Raw genomic sequence first — 23,318 nt, 5'->3', positions numbered from 1 at the left:
CAAAAATAGCAGTATGTATTCATCAAAATATAAACTAAGGAACACCTGGACATCATTAGGAACACAGAACCATAGAATAAGCGTATACATATTGTATGGTTCCAGCTGTGCATAAGCTGGGGGAGTAAAGGGGAGAATATCCACATACAGTAGTGCAGAATTGTTGATAATTATAAGAAAACAGTTCTTAGGAACATTGAATGAGTATTCTCTTGCTATACTATTTATTTTTAAACAGCTTCCCTTTCGTTGAATCAACAGAATAAAAAATTTTAAAGCATTTTCAAAAGAAGCCTTTGAAAGAATAATGAGTTCTCTGCTGTGCTAGTAATTGGGTATTTTTCAGATTGCTTTCTTTGTAAAACAATTATATAAACCAAACATTAGCAACAACAGTCCAAGAAAGTGAATTGTTTTTAATTGCCTAAACCAAAACATTTGTGGATACTTCAAGTCAAGTAAGTGATAGCAACTGTATTTTACACAGTTTCATAGCATTCATATTTTGTCATTTTAATGCTCGGTGCTTAATGAATGCATGTTACTTCCCCAGGGAGCAATCTATGCAGAAAAAAATGCTCATTCAAAGCTCTATGTAACCATTGGGAGTCCTTCCATTCACTTCATTTTGCTTTGGATCACTAAACACATTACCAAATACAATAAAACCATCATATTCCAATAGGTGCAGACTTGCAAACCCAAAGTCCCCATTGGCAGTAAAGGGCTGGTTTTATGTGCTGTCCAATATACCCAGAGTTTTGGGAGACTTTTCAAGATTCTAGCACTTCTGGCAGACCAGTCTGATAAAGTAACCTCTCGTTTTTTGAATGTTGAAAGTTATCAAGTACGAAGCTCCAAGAATACAGTATATTTTTTATTTCAAATGAAGGTTAAAATAATGCCATAGTTGTGTTTTTTTTTTTCAAATGAAGAAATGAGGAGAAATTACAATAATGAAAAATGAATAGATGCTATTCTCAGAGATTATATTATTATGTGTTCATTTGTTTTCATAGGAAGTAGAACATCTAAGCTCATTGCTTACTCTTTCATATAACAAAAACCACACATGCCATATTTTGGTGCAACATTATTGTAATAAAACAACAGAAAAATAACTTGAAATGGAAGCAGTTTATAACAAATTACTTTCCCTTTAGTCTCAAAATCTGAAGAGAAAATACAAGACTAATTCAGTGATCATGAGACATGTTAATTGGCACTTGGTTTATATGGGTACCTGAGCACTTCAAATGCTGCTTAAATAGCTAGGTCAACCTTATTTCTACTAGATGTTTACAAATTCCTATTGTAGACCTGATGGTCCTAAAACATTACCATGATACTGAATAAGCCTGCCCTATGTCAAACATTTATACATTATGATAGGGGAACTGTCAATAAATTTCCACATTATAAAAAAAAAAAAAAAAGGAGTCTTGTGTGGATTTAAAAATAAACATCATGGTGGTTGTCAGTTGTCTTGCTGTAATAAAAGCAGGCATGCTGTCCAAATTCTTGGGAAGTCAGGCTGTGCTGTCAGGTAACCATGAGGATCTACTCTTCAGTCATGTGCCTACACAGAAATGTTTTATTACTCATTTGTTTTGTTCATTTCCAATGTTCTTATATAACTTTGTTTCCCTCCCTATTATAGTTTTAATATATAATTTGTAGTCCTTGTTTTAGAATCATAGAATCATAGAATGTGTGGGGTTGGAAGAGACCTTTAAAGGTCATCTAGTCTGGCCCTCTTCCAGAGCACAGAGACCTTTTTGACTAGGTTGCTCAAAGCCTGGTCAAGCCTGAACTTGAATGTTTCTAGGGATGGAGCCTCCACCACATTTTACTTGTACTAAAAAGTTCTCTTCTTTGGGCAGCAAAGTGAAATAGAACCAAATCTTGTTTTCAGACAGGGTTTTCAATACCTATTGTAATATTCCATACAGTATTTGAATCTGAATATAGGAATGAATTCTACATTACACAACAAAGGAAATCATGGACCGAACCTCATTTTCAACAAAGTAAGTCCCAACATAAAACAAGGGTCATAAGTAAGTGAGTACATGTTTAATTACTGTGACTTATTGAAGCCATTATTCCAGTGCAAACTGATTGTGACTAAATTTAGATTTTGGTGTGCAAAGTTGGCAGTCCTACAAAAAGCTATAAAATAAATTCCTGACAAGTTTTTTATAAACACCTACTCATAACTTTTAGTTCAAAAAAGGTGTTTTGCAGTTATTCTCTACAGCTTTTTTGTATTCTATTTCTTTATTCTTACTTCTTCCCTTGTTACTTATGTCTTCTCATGAATGGCTTGAAGGCAAGATATTAAGGTGTTTGTGCTTGAGGGCAAGAGAGTGTTTTAAGTGCAGTGGAAGATGTCATACATATACCAGATGATACATGATGTACCAGAGAGAACTTTCTAGCCACTTCAAGTATCAACAGCATGATGTGGCTATGTTAATACCAGCCTCATAATGCATACCTGGCCCTTATGAAACTACTGTGTGCTTTTCAGAATCTCCTCTGCTCCTTCCACCTATGTGAGTTGGTCTTATACTTTCCTTTCTTGAAAATCGTGCTCCTTTGAGATGTGGGTAGATACTTAAGCAGTTAGCCTATGCAGTTACTACTTCAGTGGGAGCGGTATCTCAATTAAAGCTATGTTGGATGCACTTTGGCACAATTATGTGTGCTGTGATCATTCATCCATTATAGAAAGAGTTTTTTTCTTCCATTACACAACCTTTTTGAGTTCTGTGAAAGTGAAGATTTGGGTCTGCTGAATGGATAGCAAAGCAAAAACCAATAGGATCCATGCTTCTTGTGAGAAGAGTAGGAGGAAGAAAGATGTATATGTTAACAGAGCACCTAAATCTGTTGCTAGACATTGCCACATTATTCTGTTTAGTTTGGCCACAGAGATGAGGTGTCCTGGTCAATCTCTGGGTTTTAAAGTGGTTGCATAGTGAAATTCTTGCTACCCTTCATTTCATGCAAAGCTGACTGCTGAGATACTGACTGGATAAAGACTAATATATTTGGTTCTATAGAAGATTCTACTCTATGAAACTAAAAAAACCCAACAACCCACACTAAATAAATCACTCACTTTTTCCACTGTACTAACCTAAACTTTAAAGTTTACTTCCCTGTATAGAGGAGAAAGTGGTATTTACTGTACTACAAAAGCAGTAGCTGCTGCCATGCGTGACAGCTAAAAATATGCAATAAGATGTGTCTGAATACCTCTGGGATGCACTTTGAGTACTCCTGGCACTTCCTCAGCAGGTTTTGTAATGCAGTCATTTGGGAGGGCTGGCATTCAGTGGAGCCTATTTCAAGCATTAAAGAGTTGAAGTTATTGTACACACCAGCCTGCTGGTTGTTTCATAACCCTGGCTGGTACTGGGGCTCTCCAGCTCAGCTGTCACATTCCCAGGACCTTCCGGTGGCTTTTAGCAGCTCTCTGAGGAATGCTCAGTGCGGTTCTTCTACACACACAAGAGCTGCAAAGCAACTCTGAAGCAACAGTGCTTTGTGGTTGTTTTTTTTTCCTTTGGGAAACATTTATCTGGAAAAACAACTGTTGATATTGATGCCTAGATGAATCAATCCTTTCCTCACCCTTCCCCCCATTCCCTTCCAAGAAAATGGAGAGAGTTAATATACTTTTCTTTATGCATGCATCAAAAAAACTTCTTCAAGAGGAGGAACTAAATTACTCAGTGTCTGCTTTCAAAATATAGTATCTGTGATATGACATGGCTATGACTTTAATTTGCTACTAGTGAGTCACACTATTCTTTGTTTTAGTAACATCAGCTTTGGAAACGAATCAATTCTAAACTAGGCAATGGCAAGAAAAAGTATAATTTATTTTTAAAGCATGTAAGTATAATAATGAACTCTGGAATGCATCATTTTTCACAGATTCTTAGTAATAAAGCTTAAAACCCTGATGAAGAAGTCTCTTTTTCTCCTTAGTTCTTTTTCCTAGAAGCTTGGAGTTAATTTGGTTATCTTACCTCAAAAAGGAGGGAGCATGAGAGCAAAGAACTTTGATCCTCTGTAGCTTGTATCTGGTGTTAAGCCTCCCTGCCTTTGAAAACAGACATAGCACGTTGCTTTTCTTATTCTACCAAAGGTTAGGGCTTTGGAGAATTGAGCCTGAACTCTCAATATGTCCAGAGGGAAACTTAAGTCACTAAACCAAAGTAGAAAATACAAGTTACAAAAAAGGGAGAAGACGTATGTTCCTCAGCACGTGTTAATCAAAAAGATTGTACAAGTTATGTTAGAAGTAATTATTAGAAATGGCACTATTATAATGAGAACACATCGGTATCTGTCACATACAGGAGAAATTATTTCTGCTAGAAGATGGTCTGCTGAGAACCTAAAAATTAGTTTGAAGTATTTCATTGATATAAAGGGCATTTTCCTTTGTGTGCATAATGGTAATCTAAACACTATATTGATAGTTTTGTATTAAAATGTGACAAGCAGTGCTACTTTACAGGGCATGATCAACTTAAAAGCACCTCTTAATTTTCCAGGGAAAGATAGTAACAGACAGCAATGAGAATGCCACATTCCTGGACTGCACAACTCTATGATTGAGCGTGCTCTGCTCGTCAAAAACTGACTTAAAAACAGTTTAAATTTGCATTGAGCTGACAAATTAAAAATGAAAAGTTAAGGAAGTGAAGCAGCCCAAATGTCAGAAGTATAATAAAAACTCTTGGAGTTAGATCGTGGGTTGTGGGTTGTGGTTTTTTTGGTTTGGTTTCTTTTGTTTGTTTTTTTTTGTTTGCATGTTTGTTTGTTTTTTTCATTCAAACAATCATACTACTCTCTCACCTTTTTCAAGCAGCTGTAGCTGTCTGACAGAATCTGTTTTTTGAGCTGGTTGGCTGCATTTTGCTGTCTCCTGAACCTTTTAGCAGAAACAGAAACTGTTTGGAATGAAAACAAAATCCTGTCACTGGGAGTGACTTGAATTAAAGCATTCAAATGCTCAGGCTTTATTGCTGCTGTTACTGTTACCAAGGCTCCCCAAAGTCAAGGGTGAAAGGGTTATGCCACAAAGATAACACAGAAGAACAACTCAGTTATGCATGTATCTATCTCTGGGTGCAAAACCAAAAATAGCCTTGCTTTTCTATTTCCCAAAATTACTAAAATACTACCCTAGGAAAAAAACATAGCCTTTTTTAACGTCTTCTTTTCTCTATCTCTCCCATCTAGTGAGTGGGAAGAATAATACATAATTATTCTCTTAATTGGTTAATTATTGCCCTCAAGTTGGTTCATTCATCATTCTTAGTAATAACGTAGCATTGATTTTGACTGGGTAGCGTTGTCTTTTTCATACAATCCTATAATCCTTTTGAAACAATTGGAAATTGTTGGAAAAGACCTTTCAGATCATTAAGTCCAACTGTTAATCCAGCACAGCCAAGCCTACCACTAAACCATGTTCCTAAGCACCACATCTGCACTTCTTTTAAGTACCTCCAAGGATGATGACTCCACCATTTTCCTGAACAGCCTGTTCCAATGCCTGACAATTTAGGAAAAAATTATTTACTGAAAGAGTGATTGAGCATTGGAACTAGCTGTTCAGGGAGGTGGTGGAGTCACCATCTGTGGAGGTGTTAAAAAACCACATGGCACTTTAGAGCATGGTTCAGTGGGCATTGTGGTGTTGCGTTGACAGTTGGACTTGATGATCTTGGAGATCTTTTTCAACTTTAATGATTCTATGACTTTAACAATTTCAGTAAAGAAATTTTCCCTAATATCCAACCTGAACCTACCCTGGCACAACTTGAGGCTATTGTCTCTTGTTCCACTACTTGTTACTTGGGAGAAGAGACAAACCTCCACCTCTTTACAACGTCTTTTCAAGTTGTTGTAGGAAGTGATAAAGTCTCCCCTCAGCCTCCTTTTCTCCAGGCTAAACAATCCCAGTTCCCCCAGACACTCCTCATACAACTTGTTCTATGGACCCTTCACCAGCTTCGTTGCATTTTTCTGGACTTACTCGAGTACCTCTATGTCCTTCTTGTAGTGAGGGGCCCCAAACTGAACACAGCACTCAGGGTGCAACCTCACTAGTGCTGAGTACAGGGACACAGTCACTGCTCCAGTGCTGCTCACCACACTATTCCTGATACAAGCCAGGATGCTGTTGGGCTTCTTGGCCCAGTACTTGGCCTTGTTCAACATCATACAATTCTCCTCAACTGTTGATCCAGCCTGTCCAAGTACCTCTGTAGAGCCTTCCTACCCTCAGGAAGATCAACTTGTTGTCATTTGCAAACCTACTGAGGATTCACTCAATCCCCTCATCCAGATGATTGATAAAGATGTTAAAGAGAACCAGCCCCAACACGGAGCCCTGAGGAACCCCACTTGTGACTGGCCACCATCTGGATTCAACTCTGTTCAGCAAAACTCTTTGTCCCAGCCAGCTAGTCAGTTTTTAATAAATAAGAAATGATAAAAAGAATTTTAAACAATTTTCCATTGCTCTTTTAGAATGGAGAGAAACACTGCATTGCTCAAATTAGAAGTGGTATTGCCCAACCACACCACTGAGTATAGAGGTGACTACTTATCTTTTTCTGCATTGACTGGAACACGTGCTTCCAGGCAAGACTTGTAGCTTGGCAAATGATTTCACTGTAAACTGTTTAAAGGGAAAAGTCTCTCAGTGAGCATAGCTGTAAGAGTTGATTAGCTTCTTACACTAATAAGATTTCAGTAAAAGCTTTACCCAAACTGAAAGGTGCATCTAATTAAAAGACTGTGAATTGCTGGAATGTGGTAACTGCACTTTATGGCAAGTTTATCTGGCCAGTTTTATTACTTATTTCTGCAATTAGGTTGGCTTCTACCAGGTGTGCTTCCCTCTTAGTTAAGGAAAGGCAGCCTAAATAGCAGCTGTTGACCTCAGAAGAGTTCAAAAGCATCTTGCCTATCTCTTCTGTCTGCCATCTGTGAAACAGACTCTTAAAATAATCCTTGCCAGTGCCAGCCATTGTCCTCATTATGGATTATTTGGTAATTCTTACTCTTTCAAGATGCTATTCTGAAAGACAACTGAAACTCACCCTGAAGAGAGAGTGCAAACTAATTTTAAGCTATAATATTTTAATTTTAAAAAAAGAATTCTGCTATTTTTTTCAGAAGTCAAATAAATAGTTGTTCTTGGCTCCTCTTGGTCTGTGTAGTACACATAGCACTGGATTTGTGCTCCAGCAATTATATACATTTTAGATAGGGTCAGGCATTTTCTCTGATGAAATGCATTTCCTAAAAACATGTCCTTTTCTTGAAACTATGCAAAGGGTTCTCATTTATTTGAAAAAATTCTCAAACCATTTTTGTTGACCTCCAGCCCCCACTGTTTTATTTTTTTTTTTTTTTGAAACTGTCTTATTGCTTGGAAAACAAAAGTTAATCAATCAAAAATATTTGAAAATTTTAATGTGAAAATAGGAATTATGGAAAAGGTTCAGTTAGTAATACTTTTTTAAAATCAAATTTGTGATTTGAGACCTTTTTTTACGTTCTCTTTTTTATTCTAATACAGAAGAGATTTCTGAAATGTCAAAAATCCCCAGGGAAGGGAAAAACCACATCCCACTCTGATCTAACATGTGCTGAGATACTGGTAGGCACTTTTCAACTGTAAATAGAATTAAGAATTCAGAGAAAAAAATTCTTTGATTAAAACCTTACTTCAGCCACAGGATCAAGCTAGAGCACTGAAACACTCTAAGAAGAGAATAAGACCAAACTGCCTCATAGTGAGCTCCAGCCTTACTAGTTGTAGCCATCATATGAAGCTACAAGTCATGAGATCAGTTTACTTAGATTTTTCTGTTCTGTTATGGCTTAATGACTTCTAGAAAGCAGAGGTTTACTTTATTTATTTTTTTTTGTTTGTTTGTTTATTTTTAAGTTCAGAAGGAACATTGTGACCTTCCAGGTTAACACTAGTTTTTGCACCAGTTGCTGTTAGAGTTGTGTTCTATAAATACTCTATATTTAGCTTAAGCATGTCCTGAAAATATGCAGCCTTGTTTCAAAAATGAAGTTGCAGAGTTTATTTTAATAACTACCCATGCACACCCTTAAGGGGAAATGTATTTCACAGACTGGGGTTTCCCTGGCTTTACCATCCAGCAAATAATCCTTGATATGCACTTTTCTTCTGAACTAAAAATGCAGTCCTGAGCCAGTGCTTTTTCTCATTCAAGAAATCCTATGAAAAAATTCAGAAACCTTTTGATCTCTTTTTTTGTACCCTAAACAGCTTGAGCTTCTTTTGTCTCTCACTCATATGTTTTTTTCAGTCTTCAACCTCATACATTCTTCGATGTGCAAATACAATTTTTTAAAATATAGCAAACATAAATAGCTTCTGTGGGAATTCTTAATATAGCTTTCTTTCTCCTCCTCCCCCTCCTCTGTTCTGTGTATAGACTTTTAACTTTTACGGACTTTTCCACACAGCTTTACACAGCCAGTGCTCACCATCAGTTGCTTTCAGTACTGCCCAGGGTGCATGATATAACAACCCTGCCTACAGATGTGGTCCCCTCCTTGACTCCAGGGTAGTACTGTGTTCTTTTCACAAACTTCTGGTGTGGAGATACCCAGGAATCCTAGTTATACTGTTCCTGTCATATATCAGAAAATATTCTGATATTTTCTATATTTTTCCAGGAATTTTTGTTTCTATTGATTGGTGTTAATTTTCCTCTGGTTTTACCTGTCTTTTAAGTATTTCCTTTTTAGCTTTTTTTCAATAGTAATGCCTTCTTCTTCTTCTCCTGTAATGTCATAATGGGTATTTAAAAACCAAATTTATCCTGTGCTATGGTTGTGGGATTGCAGTTATTAAAATCTTTACTTCTTACATGGCTGTAAATTATTTAGAGCTAGAAAGTAAGAAAATATTTGTGACAATCTGTGCTTATGTAAGTTAGGACAAAGTTACTGCTTTCTGCTTATTGTAAACGGTTAATTCTCAATGGGAGGAAACTTGTAGAAAAGGCAATAGCTGAAGATGTATCAGCATGTAAATAAGGACAAAAAGGAGGACTCCAAAAGTTTCTGTGACTTTTCTTGCCATTTATGGAGTAAGAAGGTATACTGAGAATCAAGTTGAAATAAAATTCAAAAACTAGATTAACTTGAGTAGCAACTTGCAAGGAGTATCATACAGTATTTTTTAAAATGGTAGTTTATGTCCATTTAACCAGTAGTTTGAGATAGAGTCCAGGGCAGTGGTGAGAGACATGAGTACATGAGACCCCTCAGGGTCCGCAACCAGACAAGCAGTTGAAAGTTTGGGTGCAAGGGTGACAAGAAGTAAGAATTGGCAAGAAGTCTGTGGAGCATCAAGTAGGAACAATGTGGATTAAGAGGAAATGCATAAAAGAGAATTTTTTTCAGTTTTATGAATTGTGAGACTACTGAGTTCCAGTGGTAACATTAGCTTGGGAGGAGAAAAAGCTCTTAATAAGAAAATCTGGATAGGCAATAATTTCTAGTATAGATTAAAGTGAATAAAAACTATGTTATAGTAAAAATAATAACAAAATAAAAAAACAAATAGATTTGCTTTTGGATTTGAGGAACTGTAATAATGTAAAGAGTTACTTTTCCATCTATGCAAGATAAAAAATGAATGGGAAAAATAAAAAAAAACCTTAACATATGGGGTCAAGGGGAAGAGAGATTAGGAGATAAATAACAAGACCTTTAGTAGTTATTGTTTAAAATCAACTAGTGATGTACATACAGAGAAAATATTCATATGTAGCTCCATGTGGAGAATATGACCAGAGGACTATTTTTCATCTGTGGTTTGTAATAACAGATTAAAGAAAGAGTAAAATAGCCCATAATGGAAAGAAATTGTCTCCCATTTGTGTTTGCATTTCTGAAGATTTCAGGAGAAAGCCAGAGCAATTTTTTCCACTTGGAGTAATGATGACTACTGTATTATAGGCATCCATATTTCACAGCCAGTTTTAGATCAGAAAGTAAATATTTGACTTGTAAACCTGCCATGAGATCCAACTGTCAAAGCTGAGGTGGCTGAAAGCTCTTTTAGACTGCCTTTCTAGTCAACAGACAGAAGGAAACATCTCCACTACCAAGTTCTTCTGACTCTCAGACAGGTACACAAGGTAGGGTAAATGAACTACTTGTTTCAAGTGCTGACAAGGGATACCAGTGTGACCAGTCTGAAAGTCAGATGTCTGAAGTGGTGTGAGGTTAATCCAGTCCCAAACGCACAATCTCAAATACAGTAAGATGTGCATCATAATACAGTAGTATTCAAAACACTGGACTTTTTTGTTGTTGTTTTTTAGACAAGTGACTAGATAAGAATCTTCTTACCTACATCTGCTATTTGTGTGTGTTTAAGGTCAAACCTATTGGTTTGGAAAATAAACTAATTTTTCCTCCTCATTCTTTTTGCATGCAGTGCTGACACAAATTAGAGCAAATGAATTGTGGATGAGATGGTATCTAAATCCTTGTTTCATTACAGTCTGTTACACATCTTTTAATCTTTAAGATGAGTAGGTTACAGGAAATAAAATAAATGGCCTGGTGTAGAGCCAGTGGGGCTGCCCACAGGGCATCATTCAGCCTCCAGCATCAGTTGTACAGGCAAAGAACTGCATGGTCACAAAGACTCAGTTTGAGTCTTGGAGCTGTAAATTAAAAAAGAGCATTGCATACATAAAAAGTAGAAATAATTGAAACAGTTGATATGTAACTTCACAGCGGATTAAGAAAATCAGTTCTCAGCATAAACTGGCACAGGACTTTTTCCATTCTAGGAGGATATCAGAGAAAGGACTTGTATTAGTAATTTATTCAATACAAACAGTTCTAGATAAAAATTACTTAAGCATTTAAAGACTGAATTGTCATCAATTTATCAACTCCTCCTGTGGAAAAAATAGTCATATTGCATACTGACTGGAGCCAATATTGGTATTCTTACATCATTCAAGTGTCATACCAGTGGCTTTTTCCCGTCTATGCATAGGTCTACCATGCATAAAGCATTCATATAATGCCCTTTACTCTATGAGTAGTTAACTCTGGGTTTTTTCATGTAGTGGATTTTCAGGCCTTTGTGGACATCTTTGTGATTCTGCATGTTGGCAGAAAGGAGAGGCAAATGCAGGGCCCATGCCAGGCTCTGGAGGTATCTCTCCCTCTGAGCAGAAGACCAATGCTCGCCAGAGCTTCTTACTCACTGGGGTCAGATTTTATTTGATATTTTTTATGTCAGTTCATATAGAGTCCAGTGAGTGAACAAGGTTACAAGTTTGTCTCAATACAACATAAAGTATTTAATTGAGTCCTTTGTTTTAGTGTGTCTAACAGGCCACGTGGGAAGATTGTAAAAATATTATGGAAGATAAAAAGCTGAACTTTCCTGGATAAATTCTGCAATATTGTCAGATGTGTAGACCTCTCATATGTGTGGAGCAAGCACACACAATTCAACTGAGATCTGCTTTTCAGAAAGGAGGCTAAATCCTCAGTTTCTTTAAACTGACACAAATTCTCTGGCTAGTGGACCTACTGAAGACCTTCTTTGAGTACGTACTTTTTTGATGGAGGAATATATATATATTTCAAATACATCAAATTTCATAGGTAAGCATCTTCTCTCAATGAAAAATTTAGGCCTCCAAAATTTTTTCTCCAGATGATTCAAAATCAAAACACCCAAGAAAAGCCTGAAGTGTTTCCATTTGTATATACTATTGCAATTGCTTCAGGAAAGCTGGGAATCCTTTGTGTAATGCTCCCCTTTCTTCTGTGTCCTTCTCTGACATTTCAGATGCTTCACTACCTTCTATAATGCACTGCTGTCTCCTTCCAAGAGAATGTATTGTAGGACATGTAGTCTGAGCTGAAAGAAAAACCCATAGAGATCCCAGAGGAACAAAGAGTTAACCATACTTGAGCAAATATGTTACCGCTTCCTTATTTAATGATTATGGTTTTTTTCCAAATTGGAAAGCTGACGTGTATGCTGCTGTGTGCACTCTTGCTAATTCCAATTATCAATTAGAGAGAAGCTGCTATTAACATTTCAATGCTGCTCACATAATCACTTACAGAATCATAGAATAATAAAATAGCTTTGGTTGGAAAAGACCTTTAAGATGATAATGTCCAACCATTAATTCAGCACTGCCAAGTCTACCACTAAACCATGTTCCTAAGCAACATATCTGCATGTCTTTTAGATACCTCCAGGGATGATGACTCCACCACTTCCCTGGACAGCCTGTTCCAATGCTTGATAAGCTTTTCAGTAAAGAAATTTGTCCTGCTACCCAATCTAAACCTCCTCTCGCACAACTTGAGTCCATTTCCTCTTGTCATATAACTTGTTTTTTGGAAGAAGAAACCAGCCTCTAACTCGCTACAACCTCCTTTCAGGTAGTTGTAGAGAGTTATAAGGTCTCCCTTCAGCTTCCTTTTCTCCTGGCTAAAGAACCACAGTTCCCTCAGATGCTCCTCATAAGATTTGTTCTTTAGACCCTTCACCCACTTCCTTGCCCTTCTCTGGACTCCCTCCAGCACCTTGATATCCCTCTTGCAGTGAGGGGCCCAAAACTGAACACAGTGCTTGAGGTGTGGCCTCACAAGCAGAATACCTCACGTGATTTATCATATCCCTGTGGTTTTGTCTCTTGGTCATTTCTACAATCTAGGATCCTAAAACAAGAGGAAGTTTTGCTGATTAAGGAAAACACTTCTGTAAAACCACAACAGATTTTAAATAAGCCATAAGTGCAACAATTTAGACTAAAACTAGCAATGGTCTGTGCACTACACCTTACCTTTCATATGCAGTGATGTAAATTTTCAGATGTCATTGTTTATACATGAATTTGGTGACCAAAGCTGAGTATTTTGTAAGTTACTCTCTCAAAAAAGGATTAACGTGCAAGAATTCTGTGACGAGATTAAACCAGAAGTGAAATTCCATTTTACTTAACAAAAAAGCACATGCTTTACCAACTGCAGAGAACATTCCACTCCTATGAGCATTTTATCAAGGATATTATGCTTGTTCAACACTTCTGCTTACCACTACATCACAAAAAGCCTCTGACAATTTTGTCATTGCTACTAATGCCCAGTAATAACAGGCAGATATAGCAGTAGATAAGAGCAATGCAACTGGGATTTGAGTGTAAGAATAGAACAAGAGGAAAGCAATTATCTTGTATCCTTTTTGCCTTTAACTACTATTTCTGCTGCTGTGACCTTGGCCAAAAAACTACACATTTTAGTACAAAACCAAAGCTGCACTGGAAAAATGTACAAAGCAATTTGTCCTTGTGCCATTTGTGTCACTTTTAGAAACAAACTTGAAGCAATCGTATTTATACAAATATTTTCAAACAACCACACATCCTACCCCCTCCTACCTCTGTTCCCTCTCACATAAGAACACTCTATCTGGAGTTGCCAGGATACTGTGAGAAAGGTTGTTTTTACAAGCCTCCCAGCTGTGACCAGGTACATAATTGTGATTGCTTTGGAGAAGGCTCCTATTCACGGGGGTCTTATGCTGTGCTGGCAATCTTGGGAGATATGCATCAGAGGCAAGGTATGGGATATACCTGCAGTGGTCTGTGGGTGAGGCACATGATTATGTGAGAATACACTGGACCACATGCTTCTTGAGATTTGTTCCTTCCAGTGTGTCATTCACATTTGTCTCAGTTAAGCATCACTGACCTTACCTGGCATTTCTGGCTCTTGGAGAAGCAACAAGGAAGGTGCACAGAGGTCCAAGTGATGCTTTGGCCTCATACCCATGTGGCCAAGTGTCCTGGCTGTCTGTTGAAGAGTAGGGTATTTTACTGGATTGGGAGGTTTTTTGTACAGTATTATTTCTTTTTTAACTTAAAAATATTGATTTGTCAAATTCAGAAGAGTTTCCTGGGGTCAGGATAATTTCTTATCAGCCCAGGGTAGCTAGCAGACTGAAGCACAAAACTGGGAAATTGAGATCTCCGAGTCTGATTAAAATCAGGCCTGTTTTTAACTCAGCTCTACTGACTAAATAGAAATGACTTCACTAGATGAGCAGAATGATGCCCCAGAGATGTCTGTTCCTTTCCCTTTATTGTAGAAATTACTCATCAGTTGCAGAGCTGTAAAGATTCTGAACTAAGATGAAATGACCCTCCTGCCATCACATGTATCTGCCGCTAGTGCACTAAGGTTTTACTGGCTATTTTAGTTTTTGACCTTGTCCCTGCACAATCTTTTATGAAAAATACAGAGAGATCACCACTTTGTTTTAAAATAGAACTATACCCTTCCTCCCCCCCAATAAAGCCCCAAGTATTTCAAAGACAGAATTTTTATTTTCAGACTGTTACAAATGCACAGATCACATTTCAAGAAATATGTTCTGGTAAAGCAGTAAATCCTACGTTTAGAAGCTATAGTGGACAAGCCATTACAGAAGGACTACTGACAGATGTTGTGCAAAAAGTGCTAGCTTGGTCTATGATTGTATCAGCTGTGAATGGGAATGGAAAGACTCTACGTCCTTATAAAGCATTTTTATGACTAACACATGGGTATTGCCTATTTTATGTGAACAGGCAAGATAGAACTTATGCTTACTTTATAACACTGAAATTAGTATTCTTTGTGTAATAGTCCAGGACATAGTTTTAGTCTTACCTGTTTTTTATTGAAATTACCAGCTTCTCCTCTCATTCTTTTTTTGTACTCTGTGCTGAAATGTTTTGACATTGTCCTGCTGTCTTATATGATAAAGCTTTATGTTGTCTGATAGTTTCATGCAGTTAGCTGCAATCTATAAATGTGCACACCACTTATACAGAGAACAACAGCATAGGCACTGACTAAAAAGACAGGGACATGTTTCAGTTTCCTCCCCTTTTTATTTGTCATAAAATGGGACCCAAAGCTGAAAAGCAGGTGGCTAAATTGCTTTATAAGAATTTATATTCTTATATATTCTTATATTTATTTTTCTCTTACCTGTCTTGGATTAACTGAAAATAAATTCCCAATCTAAACAGAAACTAACTAACTAATATAAAATCCATTTGCTTAGCTGTCTCCAGTGTGCCAGCAATGCTGCTGAGGTTAAGCTCAGCTGCACTAGCTTAACAACAGCTGTCTTGGCCACTGTCAAGGGCAGCACAGTAACAGCCGGTGGTGATCTGCATCAAATTCCCAAGTGCTGTGCTTAAGCCCTCTGAGGTATACAAGAACTCGGTGGACTATGGCAGGACAAGTTATGTGAGTGAATCAGGTAGATTATGCCCAGCCAGTGTCCCCCTCTACCTATCACATCAGATCTTGTGGTGATATTGTGTGGTTGGTATCAGGCAGACAGTTTGCTTATAGGTCCCCAAGAAAGCTCAGTGTCCTTTCCCATGAGGTAAAGACTGATGCATTCAGGTGCCTGAACTCATGCTGGCCTTTGAATGGGAGGGGCTGTGCTATACAGATACTGAGATAGCACAACCCGGGCTGTAGACATACACACCTTGCCATATAGACACAGTAACCTCTAAATTATGGAAGAAAATGTTCACCACTGACTTCCTATAAAAACTGCTTGAGATTGCATTGTTTTTAGTGATAGGTGAGCAAACAAACACAGAAAACGTATGTTGGTGAATTAGCTAAGGGTTAATTTACTCTTCTGAAAAGCCATCCTCATATTATGTAGACATGTTCTAAACTTCCCAGTGGTATGTGAGAATCAAACGCAGATGGTTCATGCTCTTTAGGGCCTCCCCCACATCATAAGGTAACTTAAACCTTTAAATGTTGAAGCTCTCTGCTGTTTTAGCACCAGTCTCACCACTGACCTGTTGAGAAATGAGAAACCCTAGCTGATGCCAAAGCCTTGGAAGGCAGCTCTCAGAGCCAGTAAGTCTTGGCAACCCAGTATGAGCTGTAGGCATCTTTCAAGACGGGCAAGACGTGTGAATGTCCTAATGCCAGCAATGCTTCAGGGACACAAAAGATTCAGAATTACCTTCTTGCTCTGCCTACGGCTAAAGACAGGAAGCTTCTTCTTGAAATGTGTTTCAATTTAAGATCTGTTGCTATTTATGTGGTAGAAAAAAGCCTCTCTTTCCTTCTCCTTCCTTTCTCTTTCCCCTGATCTCTTGGCACTGTTCCTATCTTCTAGAGTAGGTAGCAGCTGGGAGGTAAGTCACTAATCTGGTAGCTATTTTTCTCTGAGTCATGTTAAGCACAGCTTTGTACCTGCTGAACATGTGCTGTGTATCCTTGGTGCTCAACGTTCACAAACTTCTGTTCAATAATATAAAACAGTACAGTACCTTACTTGGCTGTCAGTCTGGACAACAGCAGAACCCACCAGTAGCAGTGGCAACACCATGTGGGCAAGCTTGGAGACTACTCAACCACTGGCAGCGGGTAGATTATCTCTGTGATGATGTGCTGAAAGAAGAAGTAGGTTTCAGCCCCTAAATCCAAGGGAGGGTAGTTGTGTCCACAGCAGGTGCAGACAGTTAGGTGTCTAAGCCTTTTTGCTTTTCTCTGCACCTCATTCCTGAAATCCTAGACATACTTCAACTTGGTTTCTGAAGAACTCTCTCCTGTGTGCTAGGATTCAATCCTGCTTGAAAGGACACAAAATTGGGATGATGTCCTTTGCTCCCACTTTGGAGTCAGTCAAACATGGCCTGGACAGAGAAGTTTGCTGGTAGATCATGACACAGTTCTCTGGAGGCATTAATTCATTTCACTCTGCTGCCTTTGTGAGAGAGAGTGTGTATGTGCTCTGCAGTTGGTGACCATGATATCTGTATATTCACAGCCATGGTTTAATTAATCCTCTTATGGATAGAACCTACCATGGCATTAAGAGAGCAAATATTTTTAGCCTGTATAAGGAGTCAGTCCTGCCCACTCACATGGAATACTTTAGAATGCAACTTATCTGCTGCAGGTAGTTGGGATAAAAAGAAAAAATGAAACTGAGGTTTAAGTATAGTAATTAAAACTTACTGAGCAAATGAGGCTTTGTGTGAAGGGACAAGAATAATTGGTGACTTCACCTTTTAGAGGAAAAGAACAACTACTTTTGTTGCATGCCAGTCCTCCCTGTAACCCCCATGGCAGAGGTCCTACTGTTTTTAATTATGACTTTTATAAAGGTGTGAAAATAAGCCACCTTAACTGCTGAGTTTCCACAGCTGAGACTGACAGAAGCGAATTACAAGGACTGAGGAAGAAAACATCCTGAGAAGCAGGATTTTACATAAGCTTTATCGGCAGCATCACTCATGTCTTTCTGTTTCTCAGACAGATTTGTGCCTCCTCAGAACCATTAAGACAATAAAACACATGATTTTTTTTAGAAGTGCACAGGACCTAATAAAAACTGAGAAGTAAAAGTGAGTTGCCCTTTGCCCCCTCTCAAGGAAATGACAAACTCAAACTGAATGTCTTCCTCTGTGTTCATGACTTATATATAGAAAAGACCCACAAAGACACCTGAGTATTCCTTCCTGACTACAAATGATGCTTTTAGCAATACTTCATGCTTTTCTTATGTGCTTAGAACCAAAATAAACCCTTATGCTGAAGATCATGTTTTGCTTCCCGCAACTCAGTCAACTTCCACTTTGTAGAAGAAAGTGCTCGAATGTTGGATGTGTGAGTCCAGGGGAAGCAGCTGGTGGGGTGGGCAGTGGGAAGGACAGCTGTTGAAATGACTCAGGGAGCACTGAGTCAGGGTAGCTGCTGTGCTGAAACTCTGTGGGAAGAAGAGTATTCAGAAACTCACATAACTGAGATTCTTTTAATCCTTTCCATTGCAATGGACTTTGAAGCCTTATGACAATTTCCTTATTCAAGGCAAATACATAGCTCTTACTGAGAAAATTATTATATGAACATATATCATTTCCTTATTATAGAAGTTCAAGCAAATATTTGGTGTGTGTGGGAGACAGGAACTGGTGTTTTTATAAGAAAATAATATTATTAATTAAATCAAAACCACCTCACTGTATTAAGCAAGGAAGTAGTTGTTAAGGTTTTGAGATACATTGAATATTTACTTATTATTATTATTATTATTATTATTATTATTATTATTATTATTATTATTATCAGTATTATCATCATCATCATTATTATTAAATGCAGTAAAATTAATTTTATACATGCCTGATCAGGATAAAGTTAATTTTGCCTATGATCCATGTGCTGCAGACTATCAAGCTAAGCACTTTGAAGGAGGACAAAACACAGTTGCCAATATAAGGACAGACAAGAAAAAGCAGAGAGAACTATTTTCGTTTGGAATGGATTATTCATTTCTAGTTGAAAGAAAAAAGGAGCTTATCCTGATGCACACACATGGACATATACACAGCACATACATAGTAGTCAGTCTTAAAGAGCCTTCTGAAACCCTCCTTGGCATGTCTTTGCCATGCCATCCACTGTCCAGCAACGTAACTTTTCCTCCTCTACCCATCCTTGCTCCAGCAGAGGTGGGAATCAGAGGAAGAATCAGATAAAAGGTGCATCTACATCTAGAGGTCTCTTTTGCCTCACTGAAGTCATCTTTTCAGCTCCATTCCTGACAACCTGCAGTTTCACCTCAGGAGCTTCTCTGTACCACCCTTGCCCTTGCATCTTGCCATGCAGTGGCCATCTCTTTACAGCAGCCTCTGATCAAAGCTTGAGTAGGGAGGATGTAGGATTATTGGCTCTGTTGCTGTTAAAGGGTGAACTAGCACTGCAAGGAACCAAGACTGGGGAAAGGCACAAGCTCTTGTACCTTAGTACATGCTTCCATTTGCTTCTTGCATGTCCTTGGGACTTCCTCCCTGCCTTCATCTTCATGAGTAGGAGTCAGCTGAGAGTTGAGTTGGTGGACAGTCTCAGACACAGGAGCCAGAGACCTTCTTGGTCAGACTTCTAGAATAATGGGGGTGAGAGCAGCGAAACCCCATAGGGAAAAGTAGAAGGGATCAACAGGCTCCTTTATTGTACTTCTGCTGGTTTGTTGGGTTGTGATGCTTCCTGTCACCACTATGCTCATAAAGGGTCTCTCATCCCCAAACCAATATTTATTTATTTTTTCTCAGAAACATTGTCTGCTCTAATAAAAAGGAACTTGTCTATTCAAACCCAGATTCTCTCAAGTCTGTAGCCCACCACAGCTGCAGAAACTCCTCTGTTAATATTTATTTGCATTCTGCTGAATTGCAGTAGACTTCAAGTCTCAGCTGGTAAACACTGGGCTAGAAAACTCAGTCATATGGCTATGTCCTTCCTCAGCATTGACTAGATTCCTGCTGGATGGTTCTGGAATAATATCCTGGAGTGTCTCTGACCAAAGCTCTGCCATCATTATTCTCTGCAGGTTTTGTATTAAACAACTTTGCAGCCACAGCAACTCTTCAGTAGGCTGCATGGTCAGTCTAATCACTTTTTCTCAGAAAGGTAAAATCCATGTTTTGGTACAGATTTTGAACAGCCTCTGAGAGATTAAAATTTTAATTGTGTTGAATGTCTGCTGAGTATTAAAATACATGAAACAAAGACTTTGAAAGTGTCAGGGATTCACTAATGGAAATTATAACAATGTGCATTTCTAGTGAGTACTGAGTGAAACATCAAACATCTGCTGCAGGTTATTATTGAAGGAGAAGCCAAGTGAGAATGGAAAATGTGTACTCTCAGCTGCAGGGGCTGGAAGGATACAGCTATGAATGCCATTTGAAGGAATCCCTGCTCACTCAGCATTGCTCCTTGGAAAGCCAGGAGATTTGTGCTGGATTCTTCAGCTCCTGAGCAGAGCTTGTGCACAGCAGGGAATGGGTAAAAGGATTGGGGAGACCGGGGAAAGGGAGTAGAGAAGAAGGCAGCAGAGGTAGGTAGTTACATGTGTAGGGATCAGATGGGGGAAGCAAGATGAATACAAGACTAATTCAATTTGCTTCCCATTGTGGAAACTAATTAGTTGAATGGGAAAGAATAAAGACTCAGTAAAGGTGCTTCTGCACAGGGCAGGCAGTGGGGACCCAGTGTTTCCTAAGGAGTGGCTCTGAACCTAGCAGTCGGTGAGCTGTGCATGAGGAGTACTTTACAGTGAATCCCTATCACAATTAATTTCTTTTTCTGCTGGTTTTTGTTCAGGGCTCAGAGTAATACATGTTGTTGTTTAGATCCTGCCAGTAATTAACGATGTCTCTTCAGTGTGAGGTACCCTGGAAACAGAGTAGTTACACATGCTTCCAGGGGTGAGGAATACCTGGATTATTTGGACAAAGCATTTTCAAATTCAGGATGTACTCTTAACATCTCTCACTCTGTAGGACACGTGTCAGGTCCAGAAACAAGCAGATTGCTTGGGTATCCCTAGTCAACAGAGCCAATGTGAGATGTTGTATGTGTGCAGCAACAGCTGAGTGAGAGCAACTCGTGATAATGGGCCCAGAAAACCTGCCATATAAAATCTGCTGCAGCTTCTCTGCCAAAAAGTCATCCTTATGGTTAAGCCAGTTCTACCAACCTCTGCATGCTGTGGACTCAGTTCAAGACATCAAAAACAATGGCTTTAAACTGGAAGAGGGAAGATTTATGTCAGACATCAGGAAGAAATTATTTATTCTGAGGGTGGTAAGACACTGGCACAAGTTGCCTAGGGAAGTTGTGGTGGCCATCTCCCTAGAAATGTTCAAAGCCAAGGTGGTTTGGGCTTTGAGCAACCTTGTCTAGTGGGAGTTGCCCATGCCCATGCAGGGGTTTTGGATGTCCATGATCTTTAAGGTCCCTTCCAACCCAAACCACTCTAGGATGTTTCTATGAAACTGTAGTCTTTAATTTTCCAAGCTTCAAAATTGGGTTGAAAAGGTTTCCACGGGATAGTCACAACACACACTTCAAACATGGGGTTTCCTTATTTGCTATTGCCATGTTTACACATTGCAGCCTCTAAAAGATGCAGTCTCATATAGCAATAAAGGAACTATGGAGATAGAAGGGATAGGAGCTACTATCAACCCCTGGAGGTGCAGCAGGCAAGGGTAGTGTGCTAACTGCCTGTGAAATCCCTTCCAGCACAGGTCTGTGCAGCATAACAAGTGCAAGCACCTACAAAATGTCACAATTTCACAAGAGCAAGTTTCAAGAACCTGCATTTTCCCTTGAGGCTTGCAATTCTAAAATACTTGAAATGTGTTTGTATTGTGTTTATCCTCTCCATTTTCACAGCAGGGAAACCTGTCAGCAATTTGCTGAGGGGGCAGTTAGAAGGCAGGGGGGGAGTGCACTGGAAATACTAGAAAATCACCTGCCCTCTTCATCAGCTGGATACACAACAGCACGTCAAGCCAAGGCACAGCTCAGCCAGGCTTTCTCTCAAGACAAGACAGAGCTTTAGTGTTAAGCACCTAAAGATACGTGTATTTCGAGAGAGCCGTGGCTGCTCCATCTCAGCTCTCAGCTTCTCCTTTTCAGGCAATGTTAAACTAGTCAGGTAACCTGTACAGCAACTTTGTCACATGAGAATGGGCAGAACATCTTCTTTGTATCACACATCTGACCCAGAGGTTTTTCCAAGAGAGATTTCATTGCGCCTGGCAAAGCTTTATAAATAAAGTCACAATTTTAAGTGGGGTGATGATGGAAGACTAGACAATTCCTTCCTTCTCTCTTTACAAGGACACACATGGAGAAGAAAAGGTGCAACAGGTAAAAGTTGCATCAGGAAAGGTTTTATCTCAATATGAGAAAGAAATTTTTATAGTGAGAATAATCAATGACTGGAACAACCTCTCCAGGGAAGTGGTAGAGTCCCCATCACTGTAAATTTTCAAGATACAACTGGACAGGGTGCTAGATAACAGTATCTAGGATTTCTTTTCCTTTAAGGATTGGATCAGATGATCTTTGGAGGTCCCATCAAACCTGACCTTTTCTACGATTCTGGAGTTTTCTTCCCAGCATAGATATTTTTGCTGATTCAATAGTTTTGGAGATTTTATATTCTTTGCATTTTTGCCCTGCTGTCAAACTTCATTGAAATTGTTTGGCTTCTTAAAGTTTCTTTATTGAGAAATGAAAAACCAGCAGGAGGGATAGGTACAGCAATACAGTTTATCTTCTTTAGAAATCAGGCTAAAAACTGAAAAATCAAAATATGGAAAAACTTGTTACAGGTGTCTTTGCTCCAGAAACTGAAACTTCAAAAGTTGCAATACATACAGTGAACTTGTTTGCCTCCATTCACATTCAAACATGTTGCACATTTTCACATAGTCAATAGTGTGCTGATTAGGCTGGCCTCAAACGAATATATCAGTCTGAAACTCTAGAACATGCACAAGAGAAATAAGACAATTACTTCATTTTTTTTTTTTTATTAGACATTTCTTTTCCTTTTTCAATGTGGAAGCCAAAAAATCAAATGAGCTAACACGATCCATGATTTTCCCTTCCAAGGAACTTAACATCCAGTATCATATCAGCTAATTATGATTAAATAGGTGACAGAGAGATAGCTCTTGTCAGTTAACATCAAATGTTGCTTACTAGACAGTTGTGTCAAGTTATTCACATCATTAAATTGTTATAAACTATGTCCCATTTTCAGGAAGTATGCAAAACAAGCCTAGATGCCACCAAATGATGGAGCTGGTAGTCTGTCTTTTGCCAGAGTTAATGTCTGTCTTGGGCAGAATTAATGAGAGAGAGATGGAAGCTTGCTTGTTGTTACAATATTTATTCAAAGTGTATAAAAGATGCCATACTTAACTATCTGATTGGTTTTGGTCTTCTAGAATTTTACTAGCTTTTTGTAATTCTTGCACATATGTCCTTCTGGGGTCTGACTACCTGCAATGTGTATAAAAGTCATGGCAGAGAAAGGCAGAGAGTAAACATGATATCCAGTCAAATTATATCATATTATCACATGCAGGTTTTTACATAGTTTTATTTTAAAGTCAGGATCAGAATAGGGTAAAAATGTCATGATTTAAGCAAGGAAATCAGCTAGACATTTTTCAGAGACAAAATGGTAATGAATCTGACATGAAAAGAGTAAATAAGCTGTTCTTCTTGCCTTTCTCACAATATGAGTAACTATTATTTGCCTGTTACTCTTATTTTTGTATGGAGATTATGGTGTCGTCATACTCATTCTATTCCTACAACTCACCCACACTGAATATGCA

The 23,318-nt window shown here is 38.4% G+C and overlaps 1 protein-coding gene across 7 annotated transcripts in view; it reads left to right on the top strand.

Moving 5' to 3' along the window:
• The window catches only part of GLRA2 (glycine receptor alpha 2), a 133,132-nt gene that overhangs the window by 51,392 nt on the left and 58,422 nt on the right, over window positions 1-23,318 (top strand). The gene's annotated exons all lie outside the window — the stretch shown is intronic.

This window comes from Apus apus, chromosome 1, assembly GCF_020740795.1.
Source record: "Apus apus isolate bApuApu2 chromosome 1, bApuApu2.pri.cur, whole genome shotgun sequence".
Taxonomy (NCBI): Eukaryota; Metazoa; Chordata; class Aves; order Apodiformes; family Apodidae; genus Apus; species Apus apus.
This window is presented reverse-complemented; position numbering and strand designations above follow the sequence as displayed.